At 42.7% G+C, this 19,264-nt stretch overlaps 1 protein-coding gene and 1 long non-coding RNA gene across 9 annotated transcripts in view; one reads left to right on the top strand and one right to left on the bottom strand.

The window, feature by feature from the left end:
- Positions 1–6,193, bottom strand: part of CNR1 (cannabinoid receptor 1) — a 35,205-nt gene extending 29,012 nt beyond the window's left edge. For 2 of the 8 annotated variants that reach the window (XM_078380786.1, XM_078380801.1), the window contains exons 1-2: positions 5,291–5,725; positions 259–302 (exon numbers count right to left, since the gene is read on the bottom strand). The gene's annotated coding sequence lies outside the window, so the exon portion shown is untranslated. Of the gene's footprint in view, positions 1–258; positions 303–5,290; positions 5,744–6,043 lie in introns of those variants that run through there. The other 6 variants (XM_020789378.3, XM_020789696.3, XM_078380796.1 and 3 more) reach the window with 6 other exon arrangements.
- Positions 6,194–7,243: 1,050 nt separating this feature from the next.
- Positions 7,244–13,240, top strand: LOC140706931 (uncharacterized). The gene is made up of 2 exons (XR_012086870.2): positions 7,244–7,496; positions 12,805–13,240. It is a non-coding gene; the product is annotated as an uncharacterized LOC140706931 (long non-coding RNA).
- Positions 13,241–19,264: the final 6,024 nt, after the last annotated feature.

Genomic DNA, 19,264 nt, shown 5'->3' with positions numbered 1-19,264 from the left:
TATGTCAGATGATTTTGTTTTAATAAAGAAAAGAATGATTGAATACACCACTCTTATTAACAATAAGAAAATATGGATGATATTGAACCAATATTTTACTTCAAAATATTTTGCCATGTAAACATGCATTTCTGTAGGCTAAAGGGAATGCAGAAGTCTCTGTCTCTCATCTTACTTACGCCTGATCAGCAATGAGCTTGAACATATGCAAAATGCACAGCATCATTAATTTACATAAGAACTATTATTTATACTCACTTGCACATACGTTGAAGTAGTTCTCAAATCAGCAAAGCAGCATCCTTGATGCCAAAATGTAAATAAACAAAGTAAGGTACATTACAGCAACAATCCTATACATCTCTATTCAGAAGTGCACCCTGTAAAGTTCCCGAGTACTTAATTCCCTGGTTAAGCATATACAGTATAGCATTCCATCCTAAATGTTTCATATATAGTGGACCCTCGACTTACAGATGGCTCCACTTACAGACTTTTCGAGTTACAGACTTCTCTGGCTGCAAAATTTAGGTTCGACTTGCAGTCAGAGAATCGACTTACAGACCAGAAAAAACCAAAATGGAACAAAAACGGAACAAAAACGGCCGGTTACGGATTAGTCAGTTTTCAATGCCTTGTAGGTCAATGGAGACTCGACCTACAGACTTTTCGACCTGCAACCACCATTCCAATACAGATTAATTCCGTAAGTAGAGGGTCCACTGTATACCAAAAACATCTTACATAGAGTATCTGCTGTATTTGAAACCCATACCTAGACATTCAGCAAAGAGGGAATGTAATAGTGGGTCTATGGTTGAATTCTCCATTGAGATCATAATTATATTTGATCTTAGCACACTGTAAATAAACCTCCATAATATTAAATCTCTCCCATTAACACACTGCGTTAAAATTGGGCAGACAAAGCTAAAAATAAAAATTCTGTACTAAGTTTACATTGTCATCAAGAAGAGAAAAACTTTGCAGGCTTTCCTAAACTGCAGGTGTGAAAATCTACTCCATCTGACTAAAATAGATTTTTTATAGTGCTTCTTAATCAGCATCTTCTCATCCAGTATTTCTAGTGTACATGACTAATGCAGCAAACATGATGGCAGCAGAAACAACTTTGCCACTCATGCAAATCTTAAACAAAAAGAAAAAAATCACATCTTTAGGAGTATACTTCCAGTCTTAAATCCTGAGCATGTCCAACTGAGGCAAGGAAGGAAATGTACAATTTCTTTATTATTTATGCACTTAAGAGTTCATATGCAGAAGTGGAAATGGATCCTGAGTCTTCATCAATTACGTTAGATGGGAAATTGAGGCAGATGCAACTTTTCCCATTCCTGCAACTTTATTAGCAGGGCTGCAATGCTGAAGTTCCCAAACTTACCAATAAAAGTACAGAAGCCTTGTTTTTAGTGCCTCTGGTTATCCTGCCACTATGGTAAACATATTGTGCAAGACAGGCCTGTTCCCACTCATATTTAGGAACAGAGCAAAATAAAAGCTCCTGGCATGACTGGTAACATGAAAATGAAGTGAAACAATATGTAGCTCAATCTCCCATATTCTTTGGGTATGAAAGAAAGGAAACTTTACAAAAAGCTCTTCTAGATAACTACCAATGTTTTATTTTTGGGGGGTGATACAGGAATGGTTAGGAGAATTATAGACATTATAGAAACAACTGGTGGAGATGCCAATAGCAATAATATTCCTGCATATATTTCCTGTCTATTGAGATCAAATGGATGTTCTTAGAAATACATAGACATAGATAACTGTAATAGCTCCTAGCAGCATAGGAATACAGCATGTGATTTTTTTTATTACAACTCATTTTCATATTCATAGTATAATCCTTTTCTATGCCAAATGTTCCTTGATATATTTGCAAAACTGCACTTGAGTACTGTACATTGGCATACAAGTCATTAAAGCTAGGAAAACAATATATGCACCATTAGAATTAAAAGTATTTATTTTTCTCTGTATTCTGTATCCATCTGCTTGAATATAGGTAGATCCCAGCATTAGTGATGCTGACAACAAAGATTTTAAATCAATAAGTTAGCTGTACAATGTCTGTGCTACAGAAAAAAAATACATCTGAGTATTTATCTTTTTGATAAATGGCTGATTATTTTTATATATGGCGATTTAAAAATAGAAACTGTAGAATATAAGGGGAATTGCACCACTCCAGCTCCTACTGAAAGTGAACTGTTTCTAAAAACTAACAATATAGCCATGAACAAAGGGGAGATGAAAGGCCAACACCTAAGTGAGGGTGGGGTAGGGGCAAAAATGAATTCCACAGATGCTTTGAAGAATGATTGATTTGCTGAAGGAAATTCATTAAATCAGATTCTCTGAAAAGGACATGAATCTTCAGAACTTTAAAAAAAACCACCATTTTTTGCCATCAGAAATTAGTGAAAAGTGGGAAATTAAGTGGATGAAATAGATTTGTGAGATCTGGAAAAAAAAAACCTGTACAATCCTCAAAATCAGTATCTATTACACCTCTCGTTTTGCTTGCTTCCTAATCTCTTCATTAAACTGCTAAAATGTAATGGCAAACTAGTACTCAAAGTTTCAAGACAGGAGCCTGACACTGACATTTTCAGTTTGACCCCAGTCTCTTGGCTTTCTCAAGCAAAGCTTTCTTGCATCATTAATATGAAGCTGAGGAACAATTTAGAAATCCTTTTCATGTGTAAAACATCAGTTGACTAATTAGAAATTAGAATTCAGAAACAGAAAATCAACCTTCACTTGAGATATATCATTCGTTTAGCAACAAATCAACATTGTTATGCATGTTCTTTGTGCAGCAGAATCAAGGTAATTATATAAAGAACAACTGTTCAAAAGTTCAAAGACAAGTTGCAGTGCAATTCTCTGCATGTTTACAGCAAGGCAAGTTCTACTGAGTCCAAAGAACATCGTCCTAACTCAAGGTACCCAATATTGCAGCTTTATATACAAAATCTTGGATTCTTCCAAGTTTGATTCCTCCACCCACCCATACTTTCCAAATTATTTGAGATACTACTAGAGGGCTGAGGCAACATTAACAGAAAATGTCCCTCTCTGCTTCTTCTTTCCAATCTTTCTAATGAAATTATTTGAGTAAAAAAAACTGAATGAAATCATTTGTTAAATTCACTTTAAGATAATTTCATTCAAATTGCTTTGTCTCACTCTGGCACATCAAAAAAGCTGACCCTACACAAACTACAAACCTAATTCCAAGTGAATGCAAATTAACACATACATATCTGACTTTAAATTTATTAGGTGTTCAAGCTTTTTCTCCTAGAGTTAATTTATATTTGCTGTATAGCATGAGCTGTCACCATTCTAATGAGTTTCTCCTACTTTCCTGAGTAATAAAAGGAGTTTCTATCATGTGTAGCATGTGAAAAATAATAGAGCATACTTGGCTAATTGGTTCAGCATTATCCACCTTATTACCTAAATGTTATTAAATAAGATACTTGGTATTCTGGCCAAATTCTTCAGGCCAAATGAAATAGCAATAATACAAGGAACACAAGGAGGCGTCTGTTCTTTAATATGAAGAACAAAAGCACTGGGGAAATGTACAAGAAGGAGAAAGAAAACACACCCCTACACATCATCTTGTTTGTTAGTGCAGTTTTTAACCTTGTACAATGATTTCCTAATAAGTTTAAAAGTAAAAGAGAGATTTCTCCGATCACTACCAGGCTCACGACCATCATTTCCCGAGATGCTTTTAACATTTAACAGTTCTGAAGTTAACTATACAATAGGCAATTAAACCATATTATCAGCTCAAATAATATTGCTTCCATAAAGTGAAAATGCACTGTATTGTTCAATGAAAAGCAATAACATCCCTATCTAGTATTAAGAGTACAGTGTTGATTTAATTAATACAGAACACTACTCTTAAGATTTAATACATACCTCACCCTGGAAGGTCTTCCTTAAAGAACAGCATGCATCTTTCACACAGCCCTTCCACAGAAGAGTTTTTGTTTCAAATTATATATTTGGCATGATCAGTTAACCATTATTTGGCTGTTATAGATAAGATACCAGGCTTTTTAAAAAAGAGAGAGAGAGAGAGAGAGAGAGAGATCCCCAAAGGTTCCTTTTAGAAGGTACTGAATGTGTTGCTTATTGATACTTCCCAGAACATCTCTGTATCCAGGATGAGCAGTATACCCCCTGCCCTACAAACCCACCGCCGTCTAGAGTGGTCTTTTTTTCTCCTGCCTAAAATCCTCACTGTTGGGAGTTTGGCAGTGGGTGGGGAAAGAAGAGATAATAGAGGAAAAATCAATAAGAATGTCTTCCATTATTAATCACCAAAGGGTGAGGATTAAAGATGAAACCTTCCATGTTAGACAAAAGTCCCGAGGGAATCTAGAAGGTTGATTGCTCTAAGAGGTTCTGTGTGGAGAAGACCGAGTGTGTGTTAACTATAAAACCACCAGTTTGGGGCATGAATGAAGCTGCCTCTTATCCAAATTTTGGAGTCGCCCTTGCCATTTAAAATTTTACCCATTAACAGCATTAATGAAAGAGAACTGAAAATTCTTTACTCAGTATTTTTCCATTTTCTCACTAACATAATCACACTGCCTTGATCTCTTCTTGGTCATATTAATTCTACTTGAAGCATGAGGGAGAAAGCAATATCAAATTAACCATATAGCCGAAACTCTACAATAACACTACAATTTTAGTTGCTTCAGAATTTCTTGATGGAGACACTTCCTTTGGCAGATAGTACAACCAGCAGAAGCTATCACTAATAACAAATACAGGATTTCTGTTTTTAAGCAAACCAACCAAAAGCCAGGTAAACACCCCTTTGCCATTTTAACCATAAATAGGTGAAGGGCACCAAAATCCAAACTAAGGTGAGGGTCTAGAAGGTACTACTCTTTTAGTTACTAAATGGTGTAAGCACTGTTCTCTAAGGCTACCACAGAGAAGTATCTGAGGTAGCCTCAGAGAAGTACTGTATCATTTTCTTCCTATATCAAAGACATTTCTATGGAAATTTAGATTCTGGGACTGAAAAAAAAAACCCACAACACAACCCAATTAATAAGCCCACTTGCTTTCTTCATCAGGTGTTGGGGGATTTCGTTTAAAAGCCAACACATTATTCTGAATATCCACCACTTTTCATTATTTAAACAATGGCATAAATTGATTTCATATAGTAAAATTTTAGTTTTCAGAGTGCAGAATATTCATACATCTGGTACTATACCTGAATTGCTGTAGAAGCTTTCCAAAAGATCTATAGATACAACAGTACAGAAGACATACAAATAGTGATCGGAGAACGGCTGAGCGAGTGAACATATATAAACACAGTCCAAGCAAACACGCTCACAGTCCACACACACACACACACACACACACACACGGAGTGAGTTAGCTGTGCTGGACGCATCAGGTACCTGAGCTGCCCTTAAGATAAGGTCTCCAGAAAGGTAGCCATTAGAGGAAATAGGTCGCGCCCTATCCGGGCATTACGAAAAAACACTGCTCGGCAACAACTTCTCCGGCTCGGTCCGTTTAGGATCTCACATTCAAATGTTAAGTCCAGATACAGTACAATGAAACCAGTGGAGGTTTTGCGACTGGCTTCGTTCCAACTATCTGAGGACTCAACTCTCGCGGGTCCTGCGCCTGCGGGAGAGGCGCGCTGGGAACGAGCACCTGAACTCGTCCCTCGCGCCTCAGCATCACGACTCCGCCAAATTATAAAGGGCCGGCGGGTCCCCGGCTTTGCAAGCCGGACTGCCCAGCGCTGCTTTGCAGCGCCCCAAGGACAGCCGCGCGGCGTCCCTACCGTCCTTTTTCTGACCTACGGAAAAAAGAAAGAAAAAAAAAACTACCCCGCAGCGCCGAGACCCAGCCAAGCGCGGCCAGGTTGCGCCTTCGCCCCATCCGCCTGGGTGGCCTCGGCTCCAGAACAGCTTTCAGCAGCCCGCTGCCCCACGCCCAGCTTCCTTACCTTTGTCCTCCTTCACATGGCACCGTTGCCCCCAGGTCGCCGGCTGAGGAGGAGGCAAGAAGACCAACAGAGCGCGCGGTTGTCCTTGTTGTGGGCTGGCTTGGCGCGCCTCGTGCTCTCCGGCGGACAGCTCTCCTCCTGCCCTCCTCAAGAGACGCGCGCCACCTCAGCGGGGATGCGGGCGAGCTTCTCCGCTAGGTAGCGCTGGCTGAGGGGAGGAGAAGAGAGGTTGGACGGGGAGGGCGGCTGGGGAGCGAGGGGGGGGGTTGTAGAGAGAAGGCGGTGCTGCAGCCGGTGAGGGAGAGTAGGAGGCAGGCAGGCAGGGAGGCAGGCAGGCAGGCGGTTGAAGGACTCGCTCCCTTTTTCTTCAGCCAGTCAAGTCGTGCGCCGGCCCCGGCCGTCCGCGTCCCTCGCCATGTGCTTCTCTTCGGCACTGTCCCTGTTGCCACTCTGAGAGAAGAAGCAGCAGTAGCAGCAGCGTCGCGCACCGCCCTCGCTGACGCCCAGGCTTCTCCCTCCTCCTCCTCCTCCCTCCTCCACTGCTGCTGCGGCGGCTGCTACGGCTGTTGCGCTAGCCCGACGTCTCCCCTTCTTCACAGCTTGCCTCGTCGAAGCACACCCCTTCTTTCCTTCTCCCGGTCCCATTTATGAAGCTCCCTAGCCATCACGTGTTAACGTGCCTTTGTCCTGTGGCTGGCCGCCGCGGCCAAATCGCGGCAGCCGCCACTAGAGCGGGAGGAGGGCGCTGAGGACGCCGCCAAAGTTCCTCGCGAGCCGCAGATCCGGCCAGGCAGATTTGCGCTCTCCAGGCGCTGTTGCGCCCACGCGCGTCTTTTTTCTTTTTTTTTCTTTTTGGCGCAGTTTGGAAACGCCAGGGGCCAGTTTGCTTTCGCAGGTTCCTTACGAGAGGAGACCTATTGATTCTATGGGATTTACATAAACGGCCACGAGCGGTTGTTTTACTAGGTCAGCTCTTGAGTCGGAACAAGCGAGATGATACGGGCTGAGATATGTCCTTTCGCGGGAGCAAAGAAAGGAAATGGGGCGGGGGTTGGCGGGGCAGCGCCGGAGGTCTGCACGCGGCAATCGCGCGAGCGGGCTGTTTTTTGGGGCGGAGGGACAGAGTGGCTACTTGAAACCTGTAGGGTCCGGAGCAGCTGCTCAGTGAAGGGTGCGGGGTGGGGAGAGAGAAAGAGCGGCCTTCGCACAATGCCGTCCCCTCGGAGAGCACAGCGTGACGCCTTTGTGGGCGCGCTCCCACACTTCACGGATGTTTTTCCGTTTTGAAAAACAAAACAAACCATGACACTGATATGCCAGCAGCTGAAGCCTGGGACAAAGGCTAGGTGGATGAGGATTTAACGAAAATAATGCTAGCTTCCTTGTTTATAACATCATGATAATGCTAGCCCGTTACCAGTAGCACGGTGGTGATGGATCTCGCTTTGGTGAGGTATTGGAACGCAACAGGCATTTTGCATGCGCGCGCGTGGTGTGCGAGGGCGGCCGGGTTGAAGGAGTGAGGTACTGTTTGTTCCATCCTAGGGAGAAATGAAATGGAGCCGCACAGAATGAGCTGAGGAGTTTCCATTCGCGTGTGTTTTTCCCCCCCTCTGGACTGGGTGCTAAACAAAAGCAGCGCCGTGGTGTATCTGCGCCTTTGATGTGAAAAGGCAACCTGAGGCTACCCCGTGTCATGGCCGAGACTTCTGCCGCTACCTCCTACCCGCGCCAACAGCTTAGCAACGTGGCTCTCTCCCCACGCCCCAGCTTCCTTCTTGGCAAAGCTGCCGCGCTTCCCCCGCTCATTTAGTCTGGGGCTTTAAATTATTCATATTAATTACCAGCGCCTTAGTTGGCTAGGCGGTTGGTAATCTGGGACTGCAGAGATTCCCTATTATTCCGCAGTCGTCGCTCGTCCTCTTGCTCCCCCCACACACACCATAACCACCTTGAGTGGGATTTGGAGAGGACCGTCTCTTCAGGGACCGCGCTCTCCACCCTTCCCCCCCCCCCTTTTCGCCACCGCCCGATCCGGCTGCTCAAAAGCACGAGGCGGCGGCTGTGCTCCGCTGCCCTGAAAAGGCGCGCTTTCTCGCCGCCCGGTCGCACTTCGCAGCCCGCGCTCAGGTCGAGGCGTTCCGTCGGCTTGAAGAGCGCAACAAATTGCGCAGCCAGGGCTTCGAGCCGAAGCGGGGAAAGCAGGGCGGCGTTTCCTTTCCCGCCCCGCTCCGTTCAGGAAAGTCGGAAGGGTGGGGAAGGGCGCGAGGCGGGTTATTGCACTAGCGCGTGAGCTCCAAGAAGGGAGGGGAAGCGTTAATGGGAATCGGACGTAAAGGGGCAAAGGCCGCTGCTGCTGCTTCCCGTAGGCACGGAGCTGCTGCTGCTGCTGCTACTGAACTCCGGCAGACGTTGCTCTAAGCAGAAACAAGGCTTCATGCACTGCTAGAGTAGACACTACTAGGAGGTGGGAACAGAGTATTTGTTGCCGTCCGCCTGGTGTCATCCCGCATCTCATTTTCACCACGGATCAATTTGACAGTACTGTACAACTACCTTACTCCAGGTGCTATATCCACCGCTTCCAGCTCGCTTAGCACATCCGGACAAAAGTAAGAAGTGCCTCCCCAATTTGTGGGGCGAGGCTCTGCCCGGGTCAATCCACAAACTGCCCCAAACATGATCTTGGAGCACTCAATGAGCTCTACTTACTAAGTGGTTTTTGATGGTTCCTCTGAAAGAAATTCACAGGCATTGCTTTAGTAACTGTACAACAACCCTGTAAGGTAGGCTAGCCTTATTTATATCCTCATGGGCAGTAGGTGAGGCCTAGAGAATCCACAGTTATCTAGTGGCTTGTCCTCCTCATTTTTAACGGTGCCACCTCCAGGCCAATTTGGTTTCACAGCTTCTCTAATGCAGAAGCCGCTGTTCACATGCAGAGTGATTCTGTGCATGCCTCCTTGAAGGTAGCTTTGCCCTTCTTGTGCTCCCAAATAAGCATATGCAAGATTGCAATGGGAACGGTTGTTGTTTTTAGTTGTTAAGTTGTGTTCGACTCTTTGTGACCCCATGGATCAAATCACACCAGGCCCTCCTGTCTTCCACTGCCTCCTGGAGTTGGGTCAAATTCATGTTGGCAGCTTTGATGACACTGTCCAGCCATCTTGTCCTCTTCATCCTCTATCGTCTCCTTCTCCTGTTGCCTTCACTCTTTCCCAACATCAGGGGCTTTTCAAAGGGAGTCTTCTCCTCTCATGAGATGGCCAAAGTATTGGAGCCTCAGCTTCAGGATCTGTCCTTCCAGTGAGCACTCAGGGTTGATTTCCTTCAGAATGGATAGGTTTGTTCTCCTTGCAGTCCAGGGGACTCTCAAGAGTCTCCTCCAGCACCACAATTCAGTGGCATCAATTCTTCGGCGGTCTGCTTTCTTTATTGTGCAGCTCTCACTTCCATACATCGCCACAGAAAAAAACATAGCTTTGACTATGCGGACCTTTGTCGCCAAGGTGATGTTTCTGCTTTTTAAGATGCTGTCTAGGTTTGTCATCGCTTTCCTCCCAAGAAGCAGCCGTCTTTTCATTTTGTGGCTGCTGTCGCCATCTGCAGTGATCATGGAGCCCAAGAAAGTAAAATTGGTCACTGCCTCCATATCTTCCCCTTCTATTTGCCAGGAAGTGATGGGACCAGTGGCCATGATCTTAGTTTTTTTGATGTTGAGCTTCAGACCATTTTTTTGCACTCTCCTCTTTCACCCTCATTAAGAGTTTTTTAAATTCCTCCTCAGCTTCTGCAGTCAGAGTGGTATCATCTGCATATCTGAGGTTGTTGATATTTCTTCCGGCAGTCTTAATTCCGGTTTGGGATTCCTCCAGTCCAGCCTTTTGCATGATGTATTCTGCATATAACTTAAATAAGCAGGGGGACAATATACAGCCTTGTCGTACTCCTTTCCCAATTTTGAACCAATCAGTTTTTCCATATCCAGTTCTAACTGTTGCTTCCTGTCCCACATATAGATTTCTCAGGAGATAGATAAGGTGGTCAGGCACTCCCATTTCTTTAAGGACTTGCCATAGTTTGCTGTGGTCCACGCAGTCAGAGGCTTTTGCATAGTCAATGAAGCAGAAGTAGATTTTTTCTGGAATTCTCTGGCTTTCTCCATAATCCAGTGCAGGTTAGCAATTTGGTCTCGAGTTCCTCTGCCCAAAATCCACCTTGGATTTCTAGGAGTTCTTGGTCCACAAACTGGTGAAGCCTACCTTTTAGGATTTTGAGCATAACCTTGCTAGCATGTGTAATGAGTGCAATTGTATGGTAGTTGGAGCATTCTTTGGCATTGCTCCTTTTTGGGACTGGGATGTAGACTGATCTTTTCCAATCCTCTGGCCACTATTGAGTTTTCCAAAATTGCTGCCATATTGAGTGTAGCACCTTAACATCCTCATCAAAATTTTAAATAGTTCAACTCCAGGTCATCAACCACACTATCTGGGTTGTCTGGGACATCCAGCTGTTTCTGGCATAATTCCTCTGTGTATTCTTGCCACCTCTTCTTGATGTCTTCTGCATCTGTTAGGTCCCTACCATTTTTGTCCTTTATCATGTCCATCTTTGCACAAAACGTTCCTTTAATAGCTCCAATTTTCTTGAACAGATCTCTGGTTTTTCCCTTTCTATTCTTTCCCTCTATATCTTTGCACTGTTCATTTAAGAAGACCCTCTTGTCTCTCCTTGCTATTCTTCAGAAGTCTGCATTCAATTTTCCGTAACTTTCCCTATCTCCCTTGCATTTTGATTCCCTTCCTTTCTCTATTTGTAAGGCCTCGTTGGACAGCCACTTTGCTTTCTTGCATTTCCTTTTCTTTGCAATGGTTTTTGTTGCTGCCTCCTGTACAATGTTACGAACTTCCATCTATAATTCTTCAGGCACTCTGTCCACCGAATCTAGTTCCCTAATTCTGTTCTTCACTTCCACTGTGTATTCATAAGTATTCCCGGGGAGGGTACTTTTCCTTTATTGTTTTTCGTTATCCACTGCCCTCCTTTCCTCTTGTGTCCTCTTATTTTGACTGTAAACCTACATTACTACTATTTCTATTTTACACTGTACAGATTTCCAGTATTTTTCAGGTGCTTAAGAAATATGTTCTTAGGGTGGAACCAAGGTTTCAATTCATGACCTCCAAATCCTCTTCACTTTTTGTGCTCTAGTACTGTTAGAAGCAGATGTGGGTGCCATCAGTGAAGGGGTGCACATGAGCCATGCAGAGGTTTGGAAATAAAGTGACTGACTGCAGTGGTTCTTTTCTCCTATTTGCCATTGTTCAATCCTTGAGCATGGTAATAACACAGTGATTTAATTCATAAGAGTAGTAATAGTAAGTTGTATCCAATGTTAATCAAGTGGGGGGAAAGTACAAGAGATGGCAGTGTTCTCCTAGTGATTGTATAACCCTTATCAGAATAACTAGTATAAGCAACATCACCCAGTCTAATTATATCATAATAAGTTGTCTAACATGTCATGAAACTGCTCATGCAAACAGAACCAAAGTACTGCATCTGTCACTTGCACAAGGACGTAAACAGGTTTCTTCAAGTAGTAACAGCTTTGGGTTGGCCAAATGATGCCACTGGATATAACCCATCGATGCTAAATAGTATGCTTAATGATATATTAGGAGAAAACTTGAGATTGGCACTTGGTGTAGTTATAAACTGCAAAACCATCTACTCTTAGAAACAACCCTGGAGTCTGCCCTCAATCCCCAAGGGTCCACACTGCCAGGGGTGTAAAGGAGTTGCATCCCCTCAAGTGATTCCCAAGAACTTACTGCTTGTGCCAGAAAGAGGAAAGATGAAACTTCACATTTATGTTTCTGACTTCGGGAGTTGGGAGTCAGGAAGAGTATGTCTTTGTTGCCCACAAAGAAGGAGAATTTGCAGAAGGAAAATGCACAGCAGACTGGAAAGGCAGATCAGCAATATCATGGCACTGGTGCTGTCCATTCACTGTGTGAGGGAGCTACAAATCTATTGCAGCAGCAGCAGACATTCTGAAAAATGTAAACTCTAAAGCTGTGTTTTTATCCCTCACACAGGCAGGGAGGTACATTGACTCTTCATCTTTACTTGCTGCACCTGAAGAACAGTTTTCTATATCCAGAGTTCTTGTTCACACATAGCGACTATACATGGGTAGGAAACCCATTTCTGCAAATAGATTGTTTTTCACACAGAGGATGTGACAATAGAGAGGGAAGAGGCTAGTCACTGGCCTTTAAACTTGGGCATTCCCTCTGTGAACATAACACCTGAATAAGATCTAGGAAGACAGAATTTATATTCAGTTCTACCTGCTTCTAATGAAATATACTGTCACTGTAGGTAATCTCTGCTTGTACTCACATGTAAAATCATAATGTAGGCTGGCAGAACATAAAGCTGGGCCTCTGAGTTTCTGGGTTTAAATAACAGTTTGGCCACAGAATCAACATGATGTCCTTTTGCAAGTTACCTTTTGATTAGCCTCAGTTTCCCGCTAGCCAGATCTGAATCATATGCAGCTCATGATTTGGGGCGGGGGGGGGGGAGGGAATGTACTGTCAAATTGATCTGTGGTGAGACCTCCACAGCAATCCTAAACATGATGATTCCAGCTCAAGTTAATCTCCACTAAAAGTACAAGCCTTTGCTTGCTTGCTTGCTTGCTTGTTTGTTTATTATTTAAAATATTTTTATCCTGCCTTTCTCCTTAGAAAGAACCCAAGGTGGCTTTTATACATTTATACGGGAGTAAGGCCCACCAAGCTGAGGCTCCAATACTTTGGCCATCTCATGAGAAAAGGAGACTCCCTGGAAAAGCCCCTGATGTTGGGAAAGTGTGAAGGCAAGAAAAGAAGGGGACGACAGAGGACGAGACGGTTGGACAGTGTCATCAAAGCTACCAACATGAATCTGACCCAACTCCGGGAGGCAGTAGAAGATAGGAGGGCCTGGCGTGCTCTGGTCCATGGGGTCACAAAGAGTCGGATAAGACTTAACGACTAAACAACAACAACAAGCTCCACCAATACTGTACAATGAAACTTTTGTGTGGGGTTGGGCTGCACATCCCACTGAAAGAAAAGAGTCTTTAATTTAGTTAAAACTTAATTTGTCTATCACATTCAATAAAACATGAAGTATTCCTGCCATGTTTTCTTAAAAATTTAGTGTCAGGGTTCAATTGTTATTGTTGTTCTGTGCCATCAAGTTGCCTCAAGTTTATGGTGATCCTATGAATGAATGCTCTGTCATTTTCAGCCCTGCTCAGCTCCTGCAAACTCAAGGATATGGATTTCTTTATGGAATCAATCTACAGTCTTTTAGAGTTGGTTTTTCTCATTCTGCTGCCTTCAACTTTTCCTAGCCATGGAAATTATTCTCTGCTACACATAATGTACAACTATAGTTCTCTGGTCTGGAGTGCCTAGTGGCTGGGCATTTGAACCCCCACTGTGTCTCTTGGGAAAGGAGTCAGCAGAGATGGCCCAGAACACGTATGGCTGATGGGGTTATGCGCACTGCCACCTGGGCAGCTTTGCACCTGCTGCAAGGTCCCAAAGGGCCACCAGGTGGAGGGACTGGTAAACCACTTTTAAGAACTTTATACCTTGAAAACTGCTAAGGTCACCACAAGTTGAAATGATTGCTCATGATTATTACTTTTATTATTGTTAAACATACATAAAATTATCTGAATTGAGCATTACCTAAAAAGCAATCCTGAATTCAAGAGTGCTTACAGCAGGCTAAAATAATATTTTGAGCCATGCAATGCATATATGTAGCAATCTTTCTCTATTAGGTTGCAAGAAATATGTCACAATGGGAGTTAATTTGGAAGAATGGCAATTAAAGAGAAAAGATTCCTGAATTACAGCTAGTGGTTTTTGAGAAATAATAAATAATACTATTTGTGTTTATTATATATCTTTTTAAAAATGAAAACTAGGAGAAATTGGTAGAATCAAAAATATATCCTTTGTGTTAAATAGCTGCCCTCTAGAAATCGCTGAAATCACCAGATTTGGCTTTGTTTCCTTTTAGCATTCCTATTGCGCTAACAATTATATTAGCAATTCAGGATCAAGAATTCACTGAACTCAAGGTTTCCTAGTACTGACAACAAGTCACTGAGTCTATGAAATCTTAGTTTGCTGTATGTTTTCCTCACCCACACAAGCTCTTTGCTGATAGTAATCCAAATATGAAAAGTGCAATGAAGGGAGAAGCATGTTTATTAGAGAAATGGCTCTACTCTCTGAAGGAAAGAAGACCTCCTTCTTGTGCACCCAGGAACAGTGTCTGTACATCTGCAAATTCTTGAATTGTAGCTTGGTGGTAGAATAGAAAAAGATGTACCTCCATAGCACTAGATAATAACATATTTCTGTGGGTTTATGTCCTACAGAGACTAGTTATTTTTATTTGATTCTAAAAGAAGATTGCCTGCAGAGTTTGTGGCTGTTTTTAATTTAATTTAAAACCCATTAGGCCCCGCTTGCTTCACCATGTCCTACCTTTTCCCTTCATAAGGTAAAACACCTGGACCCAGGATGTGCTTTCTTTCTGTGGTTCTTCCCACCTCCGTGTTCCTCTTGTTAAAGAGACACAACCAGAACTGGTAGGACAGAATTCAATGACAGGATGATAATTTCCGCCTCCCCTCATGCACAGACATTTCTAATTTACCGCACAATAAATTTTTTTTAACTGTAGACATACAGTATTTCACCTGTTCTTTTTTAAGTTGGAGGATGTGTTAACACAGCCATGAGAGATCATAAAGGATGCCAAATGCTGCAGCCAGAGAGAGAGCCAGTGTGGTGCAGCGGACAGAGTGATTGAATTAGGAGGTCTGAGTTCAAATGTGTTTTCAGCCATGGAAACTCACTGGAAGGTGGCAGCAGTAAAACCTTTCCTTTGGTATCTTACATACCTTGAAAATCCTAGTAGGGGTTGCTGTAACTGAAATGCAAGCTGATACCACATAACAAACTGTTGCAAAGGACATAAGCTGCCTTCTATTTGTCAGTTTGGTGTAACGTGAGGGAGGTGCAGAAAATATTGTACTTGCCACAGTGCAGTAGGGGACAATTTACCATTCAGTCTGACTGCTGCGTTCAGTTCCAGATACATTACAGGCAACTTACATTTGGTGGTGTTTTTTTTTACTACCTTGCATGCTGCTAGCAGAGGGTGTATAGTTGGGAGGGACTTCTTCAGGCTAAGGTGACTCTTTTCCTCACTAATCAATTATCAGTTCTTCTTTTCCTGGGCTTGACGCTTGCCTCTCCCCTCTTCCTGTTTGTTCCTACTACTGGTTGTTTTGTTTGTTCCTAGTCTTCTTCCCTGACCATCACTGAGAGCAGACATGATTTCTCCCTGCTCTCTGTTTTGTATGTTATTGATTTGCAATGCAAACATGTTAAGTGCATCAGCCTGAGATGACAAAGGTTTTTCCATAAATTATGAAAATGGAGAATGCATACTAAAGAAAAATGAAGTATATTTTCAAGCTTTTAAATCTGATGGTGTCTATAAATTGAATCTTTCAGCCTACCAAGCCAGTACAGCGCAAGTCCTAAGAGCTCTGTGGCACTGCCGCTTTGCACAAAGACTCAAAAGTGATCCTTGAGCTGCCTAACCAGAACATTGCTACAGGTCTCAAGGTGAACCCATGTGATGCAAACAACACAATCAGGCGCATAATCTGTATCACCGGAAATGGTGTTAGACCTTCATTTCAACCAAGTGTAGCATTCACCCTAAGTTATGCGTTGTAAGTTATGCATTATTCATGTTATATGTTAATGTGGTTAAGAGGCAGGGCCTAAAGAGATGTTAAAAGTCAGAGTCCGAGTCAGTCAAAGTCTGAGTCTGGAATTAAAGAGAGAAAGATAGTTTGGGGTCTGAGGGGGTGATCAGTTACAGTGTAACGTGTGATAATTAATATAGAAGGTTAATATTGATGATTGATAAATGTTGAATGTGTTTATGAATTATTCCAGAAACCACCTGTAATTAATAAAGCTGTTTTGTGGAAAAGTCAGTACTGGATGGACCTTAGTCTTTTCTAAGTAAACTAGGTTGATAAAAGAGATCAACTGGTGGCAGCGTATCTACCTTGTGAGCCCTGTGTTTGGGGAAACAGGCCATGAGGGCAAATGTCACACCAAAGTCTGAGAAAAAGAATACCAGTCTAATATGTGCTATCACTAAGATGCAACAGATACATTATAATATTTGTGGATGATTTTTCAATTGTCACCTGACAATATATAACACAATATATACACACACACATCAATACATTGGTAAAGCTATGTTACCAGGAAGGGCCTTCTATTACACTGTTGGTGAGTGTGATGTCCACCCTCGTGCCCCTTGCTTGACCTTCAAGCCCCAGAGTACACGAAGGCAGACACTCTCACTCTTTTCACTTGCTGCCACCAGGTGATCTCTAAATCACCATTTACAGTGGTGCCTCGCTCAACGATGTTAATTGGTTCCAAAAAAATCACTGCTAAGCAATTTCATCGCTAAGCGAAACGCGGTTTCCCATTGAAATGCATTGAAAACCGGATAATCCGTTCCAATAGCAACGAATTGCCATCCTTAAGCAAAAATCGCCATAGGAAACATCGCTAAGCGAAATGCAGTTCCCCAATTGAAATGCATTGAAATCTATTCAAGGCATCTCAATGGGGGGAAAAATACAACAACAAATTAAAAAAGAGTCAGAACAAAGTCAAATTTGGTTAACAAAGGGTTTATTAAGTGCACTTTATGATTTCAAACATTTTAAACAGTCAACTTCAACTTTATAAATAACAGAAAAACATTTTAAAAACAGCAAACATGAGGCTGTTTAAACCATCGTTAAGCGAAACAGGGGACCCAAAATTTAATTGCTATGTGAAGCATGGTCCCAACCATCGCTAAGCGAAAATCGCCCATAGGGACCATTGTTAAACGGAGCGTAAAAACGCTCCGAAAAAGTCATCGCTAAGCGATTTTGTCGTTAAACGAAGCAATCGCTAAGCAAGGCACCACTTCAGAAAGATTCAGGTCCACACTGCAAGTCCTTTAAAATAAAACTTTGGTTTATTGGATACATAGATTAATTCGTGAATATCTTCAGTATTTAATCATTCCTCAGAAGTTCCCCAAACTACACATTCTATTACTCTGTCAGGCTTTTCTCTCCAGCCTGACTCTTACATTTCTCTCACTGACTTGAACTCACTTAATCTCACACTCTGATTGAAATATTGACTCAGGCTCCACCCCTTATAGCATCTGTCTCGGCTCCGCTTCTCTGCAACACTAATATTCATAAACTATTATATTACATAACATAGACCATAGATCAAATAAATAGAGAACGCTACAGCGAGCAATCTTTTTTAAAAAAATTCTGTAGGAAGATACATTGAACTGTTGGTATGCCAGTGTCGGGAGGGAGGAAGGATAGCCAGTACTGCTGCATGGATATCCCATGTCCATTGTGTGCAATGCATTTTGCAGGAGTAGCCGGTGCGACAGAGGACACTTTCCTAAACAGCAACCCCCTCCTGATCAACATTCCCTCTAATTTTCAACCTTGCTGGGCAGGGCTCTACACTCATCCACTCCATGCACATATCTGCCCTGCCACACACACAAGTCCACCCACCCACTCTGAAAGGGACCGGAAATGATTCCTGTGGGTGCATGGGGGAGGAGCAAAGCTGTGTGGAGGGGTAGACTCATGTGCGCTCATACAGTCACCTTAGGGAACCTTCTTCCTGATATATCAATGTATCAATAAATATTATTACATTGCCCCTTGAAGCAAGAAAGAAAATAAACCAGTACCATGGTATAGCCAGCCATAGTGATTCAAATAGGAGGAAATAAATTGGTACCACTAAAAGTTCTTGGGGCGTTCATCTTGACATATAAACCGTGTGACCATGATTCAGTACATCAGAGGTATGGAAAGTATCAGAAGAACTAGAAAATCTTTCCCTCATGTGACCAGGGCCAAAGAGTGCTAGTGAGTACCTTTTGTACCATACACAAACCTATCTGGAAGAAAAAGGCATTGTGCACGGGATCTGTTACATACGTTCCTGAGCAGGATGGGACAGCTGAAAGGAAGCTAAGGTCTCTTGGGGAGAGGAAAAGATTCATGCTTGCAAATAAGAGTTTCTGTATCTGCAAGCATGCAATTGTGACAGCAATGTATTTCCAGAACGGATTACCAACCAAAGACACCACAAAAACACAATTTGAATTATGGCAAGACAAAATATGAAGGAGCAGATTCAGGTCTTTGTGAGCTTGGAATATGCCTAAATAGCGAAAAAAGAAAAGGCACAAACTGAATTTTAGAACTGGACAGACTGTTTTGCTTAGCTATGCCCCTGGTAGCAAAGGCTATAAAGTGATGAGCTTAAAAACAGGTGAAGTCCCCAGATAACATGTTAATTTTGATGAGCAAAAGGAAGTTGACAAAAGAGGGACTGGGCTAGACAAAAGAAGGACTTACAACCACTACCAGACCAGATACTGTACTGTATAGCTATCACTCTAGGAATACTGAGCAGAAAAATTAGTGCACCGACACAGGGTGACTGGACAGCTATCTAACCAAGGGTTCTAATTTGAGTGGGTTACAAAAGCAACATTATAGTTTATTTCTGGCAGAATTATTTGCCCACCTCCATCCCAGAGAGCACAAGAAAAAGAAAAACAGGAAACAGCTATTATGAATGTTGGCAGTGACACTACAACACTAACAAAAGAAAGGAAACCAAAGTTGGGAGGAGAAACCGTAACACCCTAAAGTGAGCCCTAAAAATCCAGATGGAAATGCAGGCATTCCTCTGCATGCACTCACCGCACACACAGAGAAAGTACTAATAGTAAGTTTTGTAAAAGAAAGAAAGGGAAATAAAGAAAATTCAAGAATACAAAGCCTAGGCAATATGCAGCACCCATAGAAATCCTTCATTTGGGGGGGAAAATGGTGACTGCCTGGTGACCTCACTCAGAGACCCTTGCTGATTGGAGTAGGACAAACTGGAGTAGGAAAGACTGTCAGTCACCTCCTTTGACAGTGCTTCCTTATATGGTGTTGATACTTTCACTTCCTTTTTCTATATTTTTAATCGCATATTTTTTTTA

Source organism: Pogona vitticeps, chromosome 1, assembly GCF_051106095.1.
Source record: "Pogona vitticeps strain Pit_001003342236 chromosome 1, PviZW2.1, whole genome shotgun sequence".
Lineage (NCBI taxonomy): Eukaryota > Metazoa > Chordata > Lepidosauria > Squamata > Agamidae > Pogona > Pogona vitticeps.
Note: the sequence above shows the minus strand (reverse complement) of the source record. Positions and strands in the feature narration are given on the sequence as shown.